The following is a 14,945-nucleotide window of genomic DNA, read 5'->3' as shown; positions in this document are numbered from 1 at the left end:
GCAGATACTTATCCATCATGCCAAAGCATCAAAAAGGCGAGCAGTCGGCCTCAAACTTATTCTGCAGCAGGACAACAACCCCAAACATACAGTCCATGTCATTAAGAACTATTTTCAGTGTAAAGAAGAACAAGGAGTCCTGGAAGTGATGGTTTGGCCCCCACAGAGCCCTGATCATGGAGTCTGTCTGGGATTACATGAAGAGGACAGAAGGATTTGGGGCAGCCTACATCCATGGAAGATCTTTGGTTAGGTCTTCAAGATGTTTGGAACAACCTACCTGCTGAGTTCCTTCAAAAATTGTGTGCAAGTATATCTAGAATGATGCTGTTTTAAAGGAAAATGGGTAGCGACACCAAAATATTGATTTGATTTAGATTTTTCCTCTGTTCATTTACTCTCCATTTTCTTAATTAATAAGAGGGAACAAATGATATTAGTCAACTGAATTTTGCTATAAAGAAGTCCTGCCAACAGATCATTCATTTTACCAACAATCCACCAATAAGATTATATTTTCAAAATTACATTTTCAAATTTCCACTGTTTAGAGTAATAGGATTAGCCTAGAAATAACTGCAAATCATTAGGGAAATTAATACATGATTTTAACTGCTTGCTGACTGCCCTATAGCAGTTTTACTGCTACAGGGCGGCCACACTGCATAGTTACATAGTGAGATTGAAAAAAGACACATTTCAAGTCCATTCAGTTCAACCTATGTTGCGCAGAATCACGTGATCCTGCACTTCCAGGTATCGGGTGCAAGTGCATGGCAACGGCTTGCTTTCGCTATGTTTCTGTGCTCAGGCAGAAAGGCATTCTGCCTATGTAAACAAGGCAGATTTCCGTTCTGTCAGTACAGAAGGCATGAATCCTGTGTTCCTTTAAGCAGGAACACTGATCCATGCCTTCCACTAGTAAAAGCAGCTCCCCCACTACACTGAAACACCAGTTAGGCACACAGTTAACCCTTTGATCGTCCCTGATGTTAACCCCTTCCCAGCCAGTGTCATTAATACAGTGACAGTGCATATTTTTAGCACTGACCTTTGTATTAGAGTCACTGGTTCCCAAAAAAGTGTCAAGTGTCAGGTCTCCGATTTGTCCGCTGCAATATCGCAGTCCCACTATAAGTTGCTGATTGCCATTATTAGTACTAAAAATAATTTAAAAATTGCATAAATATATCCTATAGTTTGTAGACGCTATAACTTTTGCGCAAACCAATCAATATACACCTGTTGGGATTTTTTTTTTTTTTTTAACCAAAAACAATACATATTGGCCTAAATTGATGAACAAATTTGATTTTTTACATTTTTTTTTTTAGATGTGTTTTATAGCATAAAGTAAACAAAATATATATATATTTATTTTTTTTTTTCAAAATTGTCGGTCGTTTTTTGTTTATAGCGCAAAAAATGTAAAAAAAAGGCAGAGGTGATCGAATACCACCAAAGGAAAGCGATAGTCCTCATAAGGGGCAGTCTGCATCTGCTGCAGCCATTTCTAGATGGATCAGGCAGACGGTGGTGCAGGCCTATTCCATTAAGGGTCAGGTTCCTCCTTTCCCTGTTAAAGAGGAAGTAAACCCTCCTCTACAACCTGTACCTATAGGTAAGCCTATGATAAGGCTTACCTATAGGTACTGTAAATATCGGTTTAGGAGATATTTACCTTACATGCAGCCAGTGACGTCACTGGCGCATGCGCTCTGAAGGAACGGCCGCTCGTGCCGTTCCTTCAGAGTCCCGTGCCGTGACTGTCGGCTCTCGCGCGCGTGCGCGGGAGTGACGTCACCGCGGCTCCGGCCAATCAGATGGCCGGATGCCGCGATCCCGGAAGACAGGCGACTGGACATGTCGCCCGTCATAGAGGTGAGTGAGTGGCACGGCGGGGGCTCGATCTAAGGTAAGTATTGCATAAAGAGCTAGTATGCGATGCATACTAGCTCATTATGTCTTTCTCTTGCAGGGTGGAAAAAAAGAAAAAAACGAGTTTACAACCTCTTTAAGACGCATTCTACGAGGGCACTTAGAGCCTCATGGGCCTTCCGGCATCAGGCGTCAGTGGTCCAGGTTTGCAAAGTGGCCATCTGGTCGTCTGTACACACATTCACCAAGTTCTACAAGGTGGATATTTTCGCATCAACAGATGCTGTGTTTGGCCACAAAGTTTTGCAGGCCACTGTAGCAGAGACTTCTGCCTCCTGAGGGTGTTTTTTCTCTGATGTTCATTGATGGACACAGCACCCACCCCTCTATGGAGTTGGGTTATGTATTCTTCTGACACTGCTGGTTACAAAACTGAGATCCTAGAGCAGGAAGTGGGAGTATACCCCCTGGGACTGCCCTATAGGCGTATTCAAGCTTTGTTAACCCTTTTCCGCCTAGTGTCCTACTCCTATAGAGAGCAGCATAACCCATCTGTCAATGAACTTCAGAGAAAAGGATTTTACGGTAAGACAAAAATCCATTTTTTTTTTTGTGGTCTTTTTGACCTTACATTTGAAAAATAATAAATTTTCAAGACAATATTGTCAAAATAAAGTCTTGTCCAACCAGAAAAAAATGATTAATGTATTACTTTGGTTTCTTAAGCCACAACCAGATGATTTAAGAATTTTTAGGCCAGTAGGTGAAATGTAATACATTTTTTCAACAATTCATAGGAGGTAGATCAGGTTTTAACCACTTCTTTTTTAGAAGCTTTTTACAGATCATTGCTAAAACCAAGAACGGGACTGAATAAAAATGGCCCCTGCATTTTTTTTAATTTGCTTTCTGCTGACAAAAATGTACAAAGGCAGAAGGAAGAAGCCAGCAGGAACAGAATTGCAACATAGAAAAGCAGGAAATACTAAAATGCATGTGCACAAGCAGAAGATCTGTGTTGTGCTGCAGTTTTCTTCCTGTTAAAAAAAAAACAGAAGAGTTAAAGGATAAGTGCACTTTAAAACAAACCCGTTCTCCTCCACAGATGCATACTTACCTCGATTCGACAGCAACAGTTCCGCTGTTTACAGCTAGTGACTCAAGTCCTGGCTTCATCTGCAAATTACAGCCCCATACATTTCTATAGGACAATTTCTTATTGTTTCCGACCTCAAGACACAGCCGCATAGAAGTCTATGAGGCTATAATATGCAGTCATGGCCAGGACATTAAAGACTTGCACTGCTGGATTTAAAAAAACAGCAGAACTGTGGCTGTCAGATTGGGGTAAGTATACATCTGTGGAGAGGGAGGGTGAATTGGGTCAGGTCAGGGGAAGGGGCAAATAGGATAAGTGATGATAATGCAAGTTAGAAAGATGTCTGTATACACACCTCACTGGTGCTTAACCATTTTCATACAGGGCATTTACACCCCCTTCCTACCCAGACCAATTTTCAGCTTTCAGCGCTTTCACACTTTGCATGATCATTACTCAGTCATGCAACGCTGTACCCAATCAATTTTTTTATCATTTTTTTTTCACACAAAGAGAGCTTTCTTTTGGTAGTATTTAATCACCACTGATTTTTTTATTTTTTGTGATATAAGTGAAAAAAGAGCGAAAATTTTGAAAAAAAAAAAACATTTTGTTTTAGTTTCTATTATAACATTTTGTAACTAAATTAATTTTTTTTCATAAATTTGGGCCAAAATTTATAATATTACATATCTTTAGTAAAAATAACCCAAATTAGTGGTTATTATTTAGTCTGTGTGAAAGTTATAGAGTCTACAAGCTATGGTGCCAATCATTGAAAATTGATCACACCTAATCACACCTGATGTACCGACGGCCTATCTCAATTTCTAGGCACTGAATTGTCAGGACAGTACAAATACCCCCCAAATGACCCATTTTTGGAAAGTAGACATTCCAGGGTATTTAGTAAGAACCATGGTGAGTTTTTTGAAGTTGTAATTTTTTTCCCACAATTCTTGGGAAAAATTAATAAATATTTTTTTGGGGTTTTTTTTACACAAAAAGTTATTTTTCACACACAGTATATGCATACTTGCAATTACACCCAAAATACATTCTGCTACTCCTCCTGAGTATGGCAATACCACATGTGTGAGACTTTTACACAGCCTAGCCACATACAGAGGCCCAACATTCAAGGAGCACCGTCAGGTGTTCTAGGAGCATAAATTACACATATAATTTCCTAACGACCTATCACACTTTTGAAGGCCCTGGAGCACCAGGACAATGGAATTACCCACAAAATGACCACGGTTTGGAAAGCAAACACCCCAACGTATATTCTATGAGGCATAATGAGTCTTTTGAACATGTCATTTTTTTCCACAAGTTTTTGAAAACGTAGAAAGAAAATGAAAACTTATTTTTTTTTTTTTTTACACAAAGTTGTCAATTTATAAGATATTTCTAACACATAGCATGTACATAGCAAAAATGACACCCCAAAATACATTCTGCTACTCCTCCTGAGTATGGTGATACCACATATGTGGGACTTTGTCACAGCATAGCCACATACAGAGGCCCAACATGCAAGGAGCATCGTCAGGTGTTCTAGGAGCATAAATTACACATATAATTTCATTACAACCAATCACAATTTTGAAGGCCCTGGAGCACCAGGACAATGGAAACGCCCACAAAATGACCCCATTTTGGAAAGCAAACACCCCAACACGTAATCTAGGAGGCATGGGCTGCAGATAGGTACTCAGGTACTCTGATGAGCTGCAGATAGGTACTCAGGTACACTGATCGGCTTCAGAAAGGTACTCGGGTACTCCGATGGGCTTCCGAGAGGTACTTGGGTATTCTGATGGGCTAGAGACTGGTACTTGGGTAATCTTATGGGCTAGAGACTGGTACTCAGGTAATCTGATGGGCTGCAGATAGGTACTCAGGCACTCTGGGCTGGAGACAGCTACTCGGGCACTCTGGGCTGGAGACAGGTACTCGGGCACTCTGGGCTGGAGACAGGTACTCGGGCACTCTGGGCTGGAGACAGGTACTCGGGCACTCTGGGCTGGAGAAAGGTACTCGGGCACTCTGGGCTGGAGACAGGTACTCGGGCACTCTGGGCTGGAGACAGGTACTCGGGCACTCTGGGCTGGAGACGGGTACTCGGGCACTCTGGGCTGGAGACGGGTACTCGGGTACTCTGGGCTGGAGACGGGTACTTGGGTACTCTGGGCTGGAGACAGGTACTCGGGTATTCTGATGGGCTGCAGAGAGGTATTCCGGTACTCTGATGGGCTGGAGACAGGTACCCAGATATTTTCATGGGCAGGAGACAGATACTCAGGTACTACAGATTGGGCTCCAGATAGGTATTCAGATACCCTGATGGGCTGGAGACAGGTACTCAGGTACTCTGAAGGGGTGGAGACAGGTACTCGGGTACTCTGATGACAGGTACTCGGGTACTCTGATGGGCTTGTGACAGGTACTTGGGTACTCTGATGACAGGTATTCGGGTACTCCGATGACAGGTATTCGGGTACTCTGATGACAGGTACCCGAGTACCTGTCATCAGAGTACCCGAGTACCTGTCGCCAGCCCATCAGAGTACCTGAGTACCTGTCATCAGAGTACCTGATGGGCTGGTGACGGGTACTTTGATAGGCTAGTGACAGGTACTTTGATGGGTTAGTGACAGGTCCTCTTTATTGGGGGAGCAATCATCAGTGTGATTTACTGTGCACTGTGATCGGTAACTAGCTGTTACCGCAATCTACTCCTCACACAGGATCGGTGGTCTCTGTTGACATTCTGTGACCAGCTGTGATTGGACACAGTCGGTCACGTGCTAAAGAGCCAATTTCATTGGCTCTTTACCCTGATCAGGGATGAACTGTGTCAGAGTGACACTCCCCATCCCCGATTGCCGCTCTATGCGCCCCTGGGGGTGCGCACGAGCGGCGTGCATGAGGGAAGTGCATGTGTCCAATCACAGCCGGTCACTTTAAGGCTCTTTACACTGATTGGGGATGGGCTGTGTCCCAAGGGACACGCCGCATCCCCAATCGCTGTGCTGCATGCCCCTGGGGGGGCGGGACAGCAGCAGGAACGGGCAGACGTCATATGACACCCACCTGGATCGACGGAGTGTTCCTGCCGGCATCATGTTACAATGCGCCGGTATGGAACTGTTTAAAGGAAATTGATATTCTTTTCATTTGAACACTAATAAGTGTGGTATTAGGGGCCCATTAATGTGATCTTTGTTCCAGGCCTACTTATGCTTTATGCCAACCCCCTTAACCATGTCCGCACCACCCACTGTTTATATACGTCATTACTTTGTCGTTATATATCCAGGTCCATGACCCTGGTATTTTCTTATACAGCAGGCGATCCTCTTTCACATAAAAGTGGTCCTGGCCGCAGATTCCCCACAGGATCACTTTTATGGGCAGTGGGAGAGGTAATTCCCCTCCCCCTGCTTCCTGGACGTTTTCCCCGCTTACCGGAGCCGTCGGTAGCGGCGAAGAAAACAATCTGACCCTGTCCAGTGATGGACAGGAAGTTGAGTGAGGCCAAGATGGCCCCACTTGACTCCTATGCCCCTGGAGGATCAGAGCGATGTCAAACGTCACTTACGCCCAACGGCCTTAAAGGGCCAATTTTTTTTTTTATTAGATAAAGTAAAAGGAGAGATCTGAGGTCTTTTTGACCCCAAATCTTGCATTAAAGAGGCCCAGGCCTGCTTATCTCTATTACAAGAGATGTTTACTCTCCTTGTAATAGGAATAAAAGTGATAAAAAAAATTAATAATTTATAGGGACAGTGTAAAAATAAAAAAGAAAGGAAAATATGAAAAAAAATGTAACGCGCCCCGTCCTTCCGAACTTCGCAGAAGTGAACGCATACAGTTGCGCCCACATATGTAAACAGTGTTCAAACCACACATGTAAGGTACCGCCAGGATTGTTGGAACAAGAGCAATAATTCTAGCACAAGACCTCCACTGTAACTCTAAACAGGTAACCTGTAAACAAAATTTAAAGCAGAGATTTTTAAGTACCATAGTTTGTCGCCATTCCATGAGTATGCGTAATTTTGAAGCATGACATGTTGGGTGTTAATTTGCTCAGCGTAATATTATATTTCACATTATACAAAAAAATTGGTCTAACTTTACTGATTTTTTTTTTTTTTTATTCAGAAAAGTGTAAAAAAAAATAAAATAGCGTTTGTAAGATCGCTGCACAAACATGGTGTGACATAAAGTATTTCAATGATCTCCATTTTATTCACTAAGGGTCTCTGCTAATAAATATATATATATATATATATATATATATATATATATATATATATATATATATATATATATATATATATATATATATATATATACACAGTGCCTTGCGAAAGTATTTCTCTATTGCTCATTGACAGACGTAGTCTTCTTGATTCTCAAGAGCTGGGTTATGTTGTCTCCGCAGGAGTAGGACTAGGCAGAAAGACAAAACGTTCTGGCTCCACCTTAGGGGCAGTCCCTGAGGGTATATCCTCCCTCTCTCTGCTACAGGGAATCAGTTTTTTTTCTGTCTAGTCAGGAGTAAGGACCTAAGTTCCTTGCTGGGATCTTTTTGGTCCTGGCAAGATTTTTTCTTTAGAAAAAATATTTTTTAGGTAGTTTTTCTCCAGTGTTTTTTTCCTGTGAGATCTTCAAGCAAAAACGCCGGACTGGGCGACACTAGTGGTCACCCCAGCCGGCCTACGAGCGCGCGCAGACCATTGCATTGCGCTTGGTCGGCCGCGACACATTCAAGTAAGTATGCGGGGCCGGGCGACGGGCTGGATGTTGAGATCCAGTGGTCACCCCGGTTTCTGCCTACGAGCGCATGCAGACCAGAGCTCCGCGCTGGGTCGGCCGCGACGGAGTCCCAGTGGAGGGACTGACCTTGCGAGTTAAAAGTCTCGCTTGGACGCCAGGAACCAGAGAGTCGAGGCGTCCGGAGTGGTCCACAACCCCCCACCCCGGTGGAGAGGGTATTGTGAAGAGAGGGTGCCTGTCGGTTCGGTATGGTGAGTAAACGTTCCCTTTTTTCTTTCCTCGTTATGAGGCAGTATGAATTATGGGCCCCTCCATACATGGTCAGTATATATCTGACACTAAAAGTCCCCCTTGTAAATACAGTATGTGTTTGTGGGAAGTGGACTTGGTTTGAGAGGCGGTCCGCCGCCATTTTGCCGTAGACCAGGTGCATGTATGTCCTCAGGTCACGCCGGCCGCCATGTTTTTGGAGTCTAATGTCTCCTGTATGGGGGCGGCCATGTTTCATGAGCCCAGCTACCTCGTGGAGAGCTGGGAACGCCGGAAGGCGTACACAGGGGGCGGAGCCACGTCCTTCTACCCGGGAAAAAGCAACAGCTCCTTCCAGTCTGTAAAAGACAGACGCTGACTGCAGTTGGTGGGAAACTTCACTGCATCGGTTGGTGAGCCTTGGGGGTCCCTCTCTCTCTCTGTGGGGATCGAGAAGCAGGTACTCTGAGGGGCGCTATTGCGCTAGGGGGAGACACATAAAAAAAAAAAAAAAGTTTTTTTGTGTTTTCTGGCAAAGGTGTCCTGAATTAACATGGACCCTGCCACTCCTGTATCTCCTCCGGATCCCCTCGAGGGGTCTGCAGGATCCTCCAGCACCCCACTGACGATTGAATCATTGTCAGCTATTATGGAAACTTTTGTGTCCCGGGTGGAAGTGGCTTGTCAGGGACAGGGCGCAAGAAAGCGACCCCCGCCTAACCCCTTATTATCTGAAACCTCGGATTCAGACTCTGAGCCTATTTCTGCAGTTGCAGGTACTTCATCTGGTATTGGTGTCTCGTGTACTGTCTCTTCAGACAGTGAGGAGGATGTTTCGGCATCAGCCATAGCCAAAGAGGAAGCGTTGGTAAACACTCATTGTATCTGTTCAAGAAACCTTAAGATTACAGGGTATTCCGTCAGAAATAGCTGAAACTGAGATCCCTTTTGGGACTAAAAAACGCATCAAAGTGGCGAAGGTTTTTCCATTGCCCAAATGTTTTGGCAATCCAATCAAAGAAGAATGGAGTCTGCCAAAACGCACTTCTACTATTTCTAAACGCATTAACAGGCGTTATCCGTTTGAGGAAACCCTCATTAAGAGATGGACAGAACCACCTGTGGTGGATTTACCAATTGCTAGATTGAATAAAGCCACGGTTATTCCTCTAGAAGACACTCCGTCTTTTAAAGATCCAGTGGATCGCAAGATAGAAGCTATGTCTCGCACCATGTTTTCCTTGATTGGATCAGCTTTCAGACCTATAATAGCTATTGGTCTGGTTTCGCAGGCTGTAACTGAATGGACCAAGTGGTTACGCCGGGATTTAGAAGAGGTCCCTCAGGCAGTATCAGATTTGTTGGAACAAATGATACAGGGGTTACAGTTTGTGTGTGATGCGGCGTTAGACGCCACTCCATTATTGGCGCGAGCATCAGTCTCAGCAGTGGTTCTCAGGCGTACACTGTGGCTAAAAGGTTGGTTAGCCGACCAAGGTTCCAAAAAAGCATTGGCTAATATCCCCTTTTTAGGAGAGCGTCTATTTGGAGCCAACTTAGATGAGATCATTAAGGATCTCACGGGTGGAAAGAGCACCTTTTTACCGCAAAATTTTAAAGGTAAAGGAACTCGTCAAAGACGAGGGCCTTCTTTTTCTGCTCACAAGAGGTTTTTTCGTCCCGCGGGTGAAAAAAAAAAAAAATTAAGTCCGCCAAAGCTCCTTCAGGAGGCTTCAGGGGTCGTTGGTCGGGCAAGCAAAAGCCCGCCCCCTCCAGACCTGAAGATAAATCGTCCAAAGCCTGAAGGTGCGCCCCCACCCATAACTGGGGTGGGGGGGCGTCTTCGCCGGTTCCCGGATCCATGGCTTTCCAGAATCCCGGACAAGTGGGTTTGCGAAGTCATAAGGTCAGGGTACAAGATCGAGTTTCGATCTCTCCCACCGGCGCGATTCTTCCCTTCCAATATTCGACTATCCCCGGATCGTTTAGAAGATCTGCGGAGAGCAGTCACGGATTTACTACAACAAGGAGTGGTAGTCCACGTTCCTCGGTCAGAACGTTTTCAGGGGTTTTATTCAAACCTATTTACAATACCCAGGATAGAGGGCAAAGTGCGTCCAATTCTGGACTTAAGGGCACTCAATTCTTTTGTCAACATAAGAAAATTCAGAATGGAGTCCATTCGCACAGTAGCAGCCTTCCTGCATCCAGGGGATGTCCTAGCGTCCATAGACATCAAGGACGCATATCTTCACATTCCCATTTTCGCAGGACATCAGCGGTTTCTACGCTTTTCCGTAGAAGAGAACCACTATCAGTTTGTGGCGTTACCTTTCGGTCTCGCCACGGCTCCTCGCGTCTTCACGAAGGTGTTGGCCCCAATGTTGGCACTACTGCGCCAAAGAGGCATATTGATTCTTGGTTACCTAGACGATCTTCTGCTTCATGCAGAGTCTCCTCAGACCTTGCTACAAAACATAGAAATTACTATGATTTCTTTACAGGAATTCGGGTGGCTGGTGAACCAGCAAAAGTCATTTCTGGTTCCCACCCAGAGGCTCGAATATCTGGGTCTAATTCTAGACACAGTCAGGACAAGAGTTTTCCTTCCGGTAGGGAAACTCCGAAAGATTCAATCAGCAGTCCAGTTGTTACTATCCAACAGCTGGTCTTCCCTTCGGACTTGCATGAGGGTTCTGGGGTTGATGGTGGCTTCCTTCGAAGCAGTCCCATTTGCCCAGTCCCATACCCGAATTCTTCAGCAAGAGATTCTTCTCAGATGGAATCGGAATCCGGAATCCCTGGACAATCAGATCCGATTGAGCAAACAGACCAGAGAGCTCTGGTCTGGTGGCTTCGGTCTCCGATGCTCAGCCAGGGAAAGTCATTTCTGCCAATATATTGGACGATAGTGACCACGGATGCCAGTCTATCCGGATGGGGAGGAATTCTCGGTCAGTTATCTGTCCAGGGACTTTGGTCCCCGGAAGAATCCAGGTTGCCGATAAATGTATTGGAACTGAGAGCGATCAGACTTTGTCTGATTCACTGGACCGAGCAGCTCCAGGGCAGCCCGGTTCGGATCCAGTTGGACAACGCCACGGCCGTGGCTTATGTCAATCACCAGGGGGGCACCAAGAGTGTCCGAGCGGCCAAAGAAGTGGCTTGCATTCTTCGCTGGGCGGAACGATTTGTTCCAGCTATCTCTGCGGTGTTCATTCCGGGGGTGGAAAATTGGCAGGCAGATTATCTCAGCCGTCAGACTCCGGATCAGGGGGAATGGTCCCTCCATCCAGAAGTTTTCCACCAGTTGTGCCTACGTTGGGGCACCCCGGATGTGGATCTGTTGGCATCACGATTCAACAGAAAAGTACAGAGATTCGTGGCTCGCTCCCGCGATCCTCTAGCAGAGACCGCAGACGCACTGGTCACCCCGTGGGGGCAATACCAGCTAATGTATGCCTTCCCTCCTCTTGGGTTACTGCCAAGACTTCTTCGCAGGATAGAGGAGGAAGGAATTCCAGTAATCCTGGCAGCTCCGGACTGGCCTCGTCGAGCTTGTTACGCCGACTTGGTCAGACTGATGGCGGACGTCCCGTGGAGACTTCCTCTCAGGGAGGATCTACTGTCTCAGGGACCGATCTTCCATCCTGCTTTACGATCGCTGGTTTTAAACGGCCTGGTTATTGAGACCCAGGTGCTGAAGGACAAGGGATTGTCAGCTTCAGTTATTCCTACTCTAGTTAAAACAAGGAAAGCGACTTCCAGAAAGATTATCATCGTACATGGAAGTCTTATATTGTGTGGTGTGAATCCCTTGGTTTCCATCTACATCTTTATTCGGTAGTCCGAATATTGGCTTTTTCTGCAACAGGGAGTTGAGCAGAAGCTGGCCTTGAGTGTTTTCAAGGGTCTGGTTTCAGCATTTGCTATCTTCTTTCAGAAGCCTTTGTCTACTCATTCCTTGGTGCGGAATTTCATCCAGGGGGTGCGACACCTGGCTCTGCCAGTGCACGCGCCGTTACCATCCTGGGATCTTAATTTGGTGCTGTCGGTTCTTCAGACACCTCCCTTTGAAAATATCAGGGAGATTCCCTTGCTTACTTTATCCCAGAAGGTGGTCTTCTTGGTGGCTATCACTTCTGCACGCAGGGTGTCAGAACTGGCTGCATTATCCTGTTGTTCCCCAGATCTGGTGGTTCATAGGGATAAGGTTGTTCTTCATCCGAATCCATCCTTCCTAAGGTGGTTTCAAAGTTTCATTGAATGAGGACAGTGTATTGTCCTTCCTATGTCCTTAGCCCAATCATCCTCGAGAATTGCGTTGCATTCCTTGGATGTAGTTCGGGCGATCAGGATATATTTGAATACTACGGATTCAATTTGTAAGACGGATTCACTGTTTGTGATCACGGATGGCCCTAAGAAGGGGTTGCCTGTTCTGCTGCGACCATCTTTAGATGGATCAGACAGACGGTGGTATAGGCTTATTTTATCTAAGGGTCGGGATCCCCCGTTCCCTTTTAAGGCGCATTCTACTCGGGCGCTTAGAGTTTCCTGGACCTTCCGCCATCAGGCGTCAGTGGTTCAGGTTTTTCAAGGCGACTGTTTAGTCGTCGGTTCATACCTTTACAATATTGTATAAGGTTCATGTGATGGCATCGTCAGATGCCTCTTCTGGCCGCAAGGTTCCTGCAGGCCACTGTTTGAGGAGACTGTTGGTCTACCTCAAGGATTTGTGGGGTAGGTCTCATCTGTTTACTCGATGAGTCCTTTGATACTTCTGGTTGGCTCCGGTTGGGCCTTCTAGATTGGATTTTGATTTCTGTCAATCCCACCCCTCATTTGTGGCACTGCTTCTGGATGTCCCAGCTCTTGAGAATCAAGTAGACTACGTCTGTCAATGAGCGATAGAGAAAAATGGATTTTTGTAAGATCTTACCGTAAAATCCTTTTCTCTTAAGCTCATTGACAGACGTAGTACCCGCCCCTCTATCATTGAGTTGGGTTGGGTTAAATTCTCTGTTACTGCTTTAGAACAGAACTGATTCCCTGTAGCAGAGAGAGGGAGGATATACCCTCAGGGACTGCCCTAAGGTGGAGCCAGAACGTTTTGTCTTTCTGCCTAGTCCTACTCCTGCGGAGACAACATAACCCAGCTCTTGAGAATCAAGAAGACTACGTCTGTCAATGAGCTTAAGAGAAAAGGATTTTACGGTAAGATCTTACAAAAATCCATTTTTGGCCCCCTTGAACTTTGCGACCTTTTGCCACATTTCAGGCTTCAAACATAAAGATATAAAACTGTAATTTTTTGTGAAGAATCAACAACAAGTGGGACACAATCATGAAGTGGAACGAAATTTATTGGATATTTCAAACTTTGTTAAATAAAAAACTGAAAAATTGGGCGTGCAAAATTATTCAGCCCCTTTACTTTCAATGCAGCAAACTCTCTCCAGAAGTTTAGTGAGGATCTCTGAATGATCCAATGTTGACCTAAATGACTAATGATAATAAATAGAATCCACCTGTGTGTAATCAAGTCTCTGTATAAATACACCTGAACTGTGATAGTCTCAGAGGTCCGTTTAAAGAGCAGAGAGCATCATGAAGAACAAGGAACACACCAGGCAGGTCCGAGATACTGTTGTGTAGAAGTTTAAAGCCGGATTTGGATACAAAAAGATTTCCCAAGCTTTAAACATCCCAAGGAGCACTGTGCAAGCGATAATATTGAAATGGAAGGAGTATCAGACCACTGCAAATCTACGAAGACCTGGCCGTCCCTCTAAACTTTCAGCTCATACAAGGAGAAGACTGATCAGAGATGCAGCCAAGAGGCCCATGATCACTCTGGATGAACTGCAGAGATCTACAGCTGAGGTGGGAGACTCTGTCCATAGGACAACAATCAGTCGTATACTGCACAAATCTGGCCTTTATGGAAGAGTGGCAAGAAGAAAGCCATTTCTTAAAGATATCCATAAAAAATGTAGTTTAAAGTTTGCCACAAGCCACCTGGGAGACAAACCAAACTTTTTGGCAACAATGCAAAACGTTATGTTTGGCGTAAAAGCAACACAGCTCATCACCCTGAACACACCATCCCCACTGTCAAACATGGTGGGGCCAGCATCATGGTTTGGGCCTGCTTTTCCTCAGCAGGGACAGGGAAGATGGTTAAAATTGATGGGAAGATGGATTGAGCCAAATACAGGACCATTCTGGAAGAAAACCTGATGGAGTCTGCAAAAGACCTGAGACTGGGATGGAGATGTGTCTTCCAACAAGACAATGATCCAAAACATAAAGCAAAATCTACAATGGAATGGTTCACAAATAAACATATCCAGGTGTTAGAATGGCCAAGTCAAAGTCCAGACCTGAATCCAATCGAGAATCTGTGGAAAGAACTGAAATCTGCTGTTCATAAACACTCTCCATCCAACCTCACTGAGCTTGAGCTGTTTTGCAAGGAGGAATGGGCAAAAATGTCAGTCTCTCGATGTGCAAAACTGATAGAGACATACCCCAAGCGACTTACAGCTGTAATTGCAGCAAAAGGTGGCACTACAAAGTATTAACTTAAGGGGGCTGAATAATTTTGCACGCCCAATTTTTCAGTTTTTTATTTGTTAAAAAAGTCTGAAAAATCCAATAAATTTCGTTCCACTTCATGATTGTGTCCCACTTGTTGTTGATTCTTCACAAAAAATTACAGTTTTATATCTTTGTTTGAAGCCTGAAATGTGGCAAAAGGTCGAAAATTTTAAGGGGGCCGAATACTTTCGCAAAGCACTGTGTATGTATATATATATATATATATATATATATATATATATATATATATATATATATATAATAGGGTTCTAAGTAATTTTAGAAGTTGTCTATGGGAATGTTTGACCATTCTTCCAGAAGCGCA

General features: G+C 44.8%; 1 protein-coding gene and 1 long non-coding RNA gene across 2 annotated transcripts in view; one reads left to right on the top strand and one right to left on the bottom strand.

Annotated features, from left to right (window-relative positions):
• The window catches only part of ACOXL (acyl-CoA oxidase like), a 687,302-nt gene that overhangs the window by 656,978 nt on the left and 15,379 nt on the right, over positions 1-14,945 (top strand). The gene's annotated exons all lie outside the window — the stretch shown is intronic.
• The window catches only part of LOC309549452, a 56,225-nt gene that overhangs the window by 40,600 nt on the left and 680 nt on the right, over positions 1-14,945 (bottom strand). The window lies entirely within an intron of this gene.

This window comes from Pelophylax lessonae (genome assembly GCF_965119305.1).
Source record: "Pelophylax lessonae genome assembly, chromosome: 3".
NCBI lineage: Eukaryota > Metazoa > Chordata > Amphibia > Anura > Ranidae > Pelophylax > Pelophylax lessonae.
The sequence above is the reverse complement of the archived record's forward strand: the minus strand, read 5'-3'. Positions and strand labels throughout refer to the sequence as shown.